The sequence below is a fragment of the Callorhinus ursinus genome, unplaced genomic scaffold (assembly GCF_003265705.2).
Source record: "Callorhinus ursinus isolate GAN/ISIS: 27379988/994484 unplaced genomic scaffold, GSC_fseal_2.0 scaffold438, whole genome shotgun sequence".
NCBI lineage: Eukaryota > Metazoa > Chordata > Mammalia > Carnivora > Otariidae > Callorhinus > Callorhinus ursinus.
Genome location: NW_027397493.1, coordinates 19,999 through 26,906, shown reverse-complemented (window position 1 = coordinate 26,906; position 6,908 = coordinate 19,999). Strand labels below are relative to the sequence as shown.

At 36.9% G+C, this 6,908-nt stretch overlaps 1 pseudogene; it reads left to right on the top strand.

Annotated features, from left to right (window-relative positions):
* Positions 1-1,436: 1,436 nt before the first annotated feature.
* Positions 1,437-2,370, top strand: LOC112819221 (olfactory receptor 2L3-like; annotated as a pseudogene).
* Positions 2,371-6,908: the final 4,538 nt, after the last annotated feature.

Below are 6,908 nucleotides of genomic sequence, written 5' to 3'. Positions count from 1 at the left end.
AGAGAATCTCTTGAGTTATTATTTATTGGTAAATGATATTCTGAGGCCTCCCTTCTTCCATTTAGTAGAGGCCAGATGTTAACTGCTGGGTTGTTGTGGGGAGCCAGTGAGAATACAGGAAAATCAAGAGAACTGAGAAAACATGTCTCTAAGGAGAAGATGTAAAATGTGTAACTTTAATCTCTAAAACAATATAATTTGGGCATAAAATAATTTATCAAATATATTTGTCATCATCTGCTGCTTAGTAGGAATAGAGAATTCTTGTTTAAATAGTTACTTTAATGGAAGTAAGGGGTGACTAATGTAAATAATCCTTCTTTCCTATTCATGGCTTCTTATAAGATAAAGGATAAACATATCTTTTTAGCTCAGGGTAAGTTACTTAAATTCTATGAATGTCCATTATGTTACAAGTGTTGATGGTGATACCCATCTCAGAAGATTGTTGTCAAGTTGACATGATTTCTGACCCTCGTCCAGGATGCTAGTGAGATGGTCAACAAAGTTCCTGTCTGTGTCTTCCCTTCCGCATATGTGAATGGCCCAGGAGCAAAACATGTTCTGTCTCTCATCCAATATGTCACTTCAGACAGATGCCATGAATTCTCCCCTATGCGTGGTGAAATTAATGCTAATGTTTAAATGTCAGTGTTTTCAGGAACGTTGAAAGTATTCAACACAGGTGAGAGTTTTTGTAAATAGACCATGCATAGGCTAGTTATTTTTACTTCAGTGGCTAGAAGCAGAAGAAATAGGTAAACATTAAACTAATTATTTCTTTATACATTCAAAAATTGTCTACTCTGTCAACATTAAAATCAACATTTAGTGGGTATGATTGAATTCATGCTAGGGAGAGCTTAATTTTAAAGAAGTCCTAGTATAAATGGTATAAAAAATACAAATGAACCGGTGTTATGAACAAACAATGAATCATGGAACACTGCACCAAAAACTAATGATGTAATATATGGTGATTAACATAACAATAAAAAATTAAAAAAAAATACAAATGAACCAAACCCATATTCATTTGAATTGTGATTCAACTTGTGCTCAGTCTGAGTTCAATAAAAATTATGCTTATGCTTAATTAAAAATTTAATATTTTTGATACCTGAATTTATGAAGGACATAAAATTGTTCATATTATATTCAGGTAGATATAGATTTTTTTCTTTTTATTATTTCATGGATTCTTTACAGTAGATTTTGAATGGAAATGCTTACCATCTCAACTTGTGACTTTGTGAAACAACATAGAATTCTTTCTCAAAATAAGAAACATTGAATATTTATTTAAGGAACTGGGTATTTTATGAAAATTTCACAAATAGACTCAAATAATTTGAAAAAATGATAAAAACATCACATTTTATTTATTTACCACAGATGAGTTTTTCTCTTTCTTCATGAAAAGCAATTAAAAGAAAATGGAAAATTACAACCAAACATTGACTGATTTCCTATTATTGCGGTTCTTTCCACCATCAAGAATTGGCCTGTTTCTTTTCATTTTCACTGTACTTATTTTCCTAATGGCTCTGTTTGGCAACCTGTCCAAGATGGTCCTTATCTTCCTGGACACCTATCTCCACACACCCATGTGTTTTCTACTTAGCTCTCCCTCATGGACCTGAACTTCATCTCCACCATTGTGCCCAAGGTGGCCTTTGATTATATCTTTGGAAACAAGTCCATCTCACTCATTGGGTGTGGCGTTCAGAGCTTCTTCTTCTTGACTTTAGCTAGTGCAGAAGGATTAATGTGGGCCTCTATGGCTTATGATCATTATGTGGCTATTTGCTTTCCTCTTCACTATCCCATTCATATGAGCAAAAGAGTGTGTGTGCTGATGATAACAGGATCTTGGATAATGGGCTCAATCAACTCCTGCGCCCACACTGTATGTGCCCTCCATATCCCTTATTGTCAATCCAGAGCCATCAACCATGTCTTCTGTGATGTCCCCGCCATGTTGACTCTGGCCTGCATGGACACCTGAGTCTCTGAGTACACATGGTTTCTGAGCACCACCCCTTTCCTGTGTTTCCTTTCATTGACATTGCATGTTCCTATGGCCATGTGATCCTTGAAATCTGCCGCATGTGCTCAGCAGAAGGGAAGAAGAAGGCTTATTTGACCTGCAACACCCACCTCACTGTGGTAACTTTCTATTATGCACCCTTTGCTTACACTTATCTATGCCCAAGATCCTTCCAATCTCCCACAGAGGACAAGGTCCTGGCTGTCTTCTGTACCATCCTGACCCCAATGCTCCACCCGATCATCTACAGCCTGAGAAACAAGGAGGTGATGGGGACCCTGAGAAGAGTGATTCAGAGGTTCTGTTCTGTAGAAATGTAGACAAAATTCTCATTACCGTGGCCTTAGAAGTACATCAATTTCACCTTTTACACTCAAGAACAATGTCATTCCAGGATTGAAGACAGAGACTACATTAATTTACACAATTTAAATAATTGATACTTGATGAAATAATTCAATATTCTCAATCAGTGTTACTGTTTTCTTTCTAGCAATTTTTTGATAAATGTAAAGAACATATATTTCCCTTAATTGTGTGCAATAAGATTTTATTAATTCATTGAAATAATAGAAACAGTCCAAGATGATGGTATTATTCACTATAATATCTCTAACATACTTAGCATATCTCCCCAAATGGATAAATGAGGGGGAAAGAACAACAACTGTTATAATATTATCGGGTTTAATGAGTTTGATTTCTATGATAGTGTGTACTTAACTAGTGAATAGTGATTTTTTGCTTTCCTAATTTTCAGAAGTGATAGATACAGAGATTAGCCAAAGAGTTCTGCATGGAATTAGATATTCTTGCACCACTAAAGAGGAAATACAAGTTTATATATTTTGTGAGCAGGGCCCTGGAAGTAACTAGACAAATCCCATGAAAGCAGTTGATCAGAGGTCTACCCTGTCAGGATAAATAGTTATTATTGGGGAGATGCAAAATGAACTACGGAAGAATGAGAACCATTTTCTAAAAGGATTCAGGGGAGTTGTATACTGTTGAGTGCAGATCAATCAGTCTGAGCCACTCCTCAGTCATCCCTCCAAATATTCAAATTGTACATCCCCAACAGCCAGTATTACCATTTCATAAGATAATTTTTGTTATGGGCATTTCATTATACATATAGTGTTCTTATAATTCCACTGAACCAGATTTGGGGGTTGGTTTGGTGTTAACCTCTCTGCATCACTATTATTAATAGATAAACCTGTTTAGTCACTGGCTCACAGAGGTCTTCCCATTACCTTCAGCTTAGCCCTACACTTGAACACTGTAGATGAATGGCCATCACTGTTCATGGTATAATTCTACTATACTCTTTAATTTATGAGGTCAGGTGTAAATAAGGAAGAATAAACATATAAGAAACCCTGTATTATCTAAAGCATCACAGTGATGGATGACTGCTATATTAGAATTGGAAAAATGGTAATTATTTTTCCCCAAAATAGAAGATCCACATGTTAGAAGATGTACTACGAATTTGGGTATATATATATATTTTTTTCTGTTTGTTTTAAAGATTTTATTTATTTATTTGAGAGAGAGAACGAAATAGAGAGAGAGAGCACGAGAGGGGGGAGGGTCCGAGGGAGAAGCAGACTCACTGCTGAGCGGGAAGCCCGATGTGGGACTCGATCCCGGGACTCCAGGATCATGACCTGAGTCGAAGGCAGTCGCTTAACCAACTGAGCCACCCAGGCGCCCCGATTTTGGATATTTTTATACTAAACCTAAGTGAGCCTTTGAGATTTCTGAACTATTCAGTGATTAAAGGGATCTCTTAACAGAAATAAATTCAGCAAAACTTAAGCAGAAAATATTATATTAAAAAGAGTGAAAGACATTCAGATTATCCAGAAATGCTGGCACAATGATCTCTTGAGACTTCACAACCAAAATCAATATCCAACATGTGCCTAAGAATGGTTTCTATGATTCAGACCATTCATAGCTCAAAAATCATATGATGGGCTCCTCTGAAAACAGGGTGAATTGCAACAAATTTTTATTTATTATTCTTGTGCTGTTTGCTTACTGGATAAAAACATCCCTTGCTTTTTGTGAGATCTACCCCAAAATAAAAGTTTGAAGTTAAATAATATAATGGGAAGTATGAATATATGCCTTTCCCATACTTGAGAGTCAGACAAGGAAGTGACTATTTAGTACTAGCATAGACATCAGAAATTTTGTTTTCTAAGACATGTCAGGGGAGAAGTCAGACAGGAAAGAATTGGTAATGTTCTATAAACTTTCTGTTGAAACAAGAGTCCTGTTGAAACAAGTCTTCTTAGTTTTTTTTTTTTAATGGTCTATTCTTTGTGATGAATATATAAGAAATATACATTTCAAAATATACAAATTTGTTTATCTATTTAAAACCTGTATTAAATTAAAAATTGGGGGCACCTGAGTGGCTCAGTTGTTTAAATGACTGACTCTTGACTTTGGCTCAGGTCATGATCTCAGGGCGGTAAGATTGAGGCTTGTGTTGGGCTCTGCACTGAGTGTGGAGCTTACTTCTGATTCTCTCCCTCCCTCTCCAACTGTCGCCCATCCTCTACTCACACACACCTGTTCTCTCTCTCTCTAAAAAAATAAAAATAAATAAATAAAATAGCTCTAATAGAAAATTTCAAGAGTATAACACAGTTTGTATCACTAACTATATTCACATTGCTGTACATGAGATCTTCAGAACTTATTCACCTTGCATAATGGAGATTTTACAGCCTTTGACACAAATCTCCCCACATTTCCCCTTCCCATCAGCCACTGACAACTGCCATTTAACTTTCTACTTTTAAGAGTTTGATCATTTTAGATACCACCCACCAGTGTAATTGGGCACTGTTTATATTTTTGCATGTGACTCATTCTACTTAGCATAATGTCCTCCAGTCTCATATATGTTGTTAAAAATGGAAGTAATAACTTTTTCAGGGCTCTTATATATTCCATATTTATCCATTCCTTTGTTGATTAACTCTTAGGTTGTTCACATCTTAGATATTGTGAATAATGCTGCAATAATCATACGAGTGCACATATTCTTCAAAGTATGGATTTTACTTCCTTTGGGTATATATCTATATATACCTGGGATTGCAGTATCATATATTATTTCTATTTTTAATTATTTAAGGAACTCCCATGCTCTTTCATATAGTGGCTTTACCAATTGACATTCCCAGCAGCAGTGCACAAGTATCTCCTTTTCTCTACATCCTGAACAACACTTATTATTTTTTGTCTTTATTATAAGAGACATGGCTCATTTAATTGGCAGGCAGGATAGGGCATGACCCTTGCCACTGTCCATGCTATTAAGCTGGAAGGAGAATGTAAACCTTGGTGTTCAACATCCTCTCCATGCCAAGGACAGTTTCAGCACCTCCCCTGCTATTTGTGGAAAATTAAGTCCTGAATCATTTGTGATGAGGAAAACAAAGGCAGGAAGAATATAACCACAAAGGAATCATCTTACAACATGTGGCCCACTAATATACACCTAAGACATGCAGAAGATGACATTCCTAAAGGGTCTCATGACTAATGGTTTACTACATAGTGAATGGTAACCTGATCTTGACAAAAATCAGACCTCCAAGGCCCTTGTAAAGCTCACTTTCAACACACAAATTCCTTAGAGATTTACTTATCTTTAAGTCAAACTCACTAACAAATATATAATCAGTCACTCCTCACAATCACAAGTATAACTCTTTCTGCCCATGAGTCCTGTCCCTACTCTTTAATAAAAGCAACTTTTTGCACTGAAAAAGACTCAGGAATTCTTTCCTAACCATCTGCCTGATGGTCCCACATCATTTGACATTCTATTTGCGCTTTTAAGTTGTGGGTTCTTTCTGTGCCCCAGGGCAGACAAATCTGTTCAAGGACCCTTAGTAGTATCCCTGTCCATAGCATTTCTCAGCTTGGGGGGAAGGTCCTTTTGTTACCAAGTCTCCATCTCTCTTTCCATTCTGTATGTGATCTCTCTATTTTTTTAAGTGTAGATGCTGTTCACTCAGCCCTCAGTTCTTCAGTAGGAATTGTTCTATATATAGGTGTAGATTTCATGAGGAGAGGAGGAGGTAAGTTCAGAGTTTTCCTGCATCTCTCTGTTGAACAGAACTTGAGGCTTTTTTTCCCCCCAAATTAGTCATTGTGGGTTTGAGGGAAAATGGTAGATTAGGAGGACCCTAAGCTCACCTCATCCCATGCATACTACTAGGTAATACTTACATCATTGTAAATAATCCACAAAATGGCCCTAACATTGCCAAAACAAACTCTACAACTAAATGTAAAGAAGAGACCACATCAAATAAAGTAGGAGGGCCAAAGGTGCTGTTGGGAGCTAAATAGACCCACAGGACTGTCTGTGTGAGGGAGGGACACTGAGGGCACTTATAGGGGAGAGAAAAAGACCCATACATATGGACAGTCCACAGAGGGAAAACAAATACCCATAATATTTGGTTTTGAAAACTAAAGGGGCCGGATTTTGTGAGCTCTTACAACCAGCAGGACTTAAACTTAGAACTTTAATAATCAGTGGGATCAGGTCTGGGAGAACAAGTAGGGTGAGAAGAAGCTGATTCTATGCCTTTGAAGAGACCACACAACAGACAGACCAAAGAGATACAGCACAGAAGAAACAGTTTGCAAAACACTTGGGGCATATGGAAGAGATATTAACTTAATGATCTCAGAGCATGTTCTGGACGGCCAGAGATCCTTGGGAGATTTCTCCAGTAAAAAACAACAACAATAACAACAACAACAACAATAACAACAATAAAACTTTGAAGGGGCCTTTCCTTACTCCGTTCCCAGC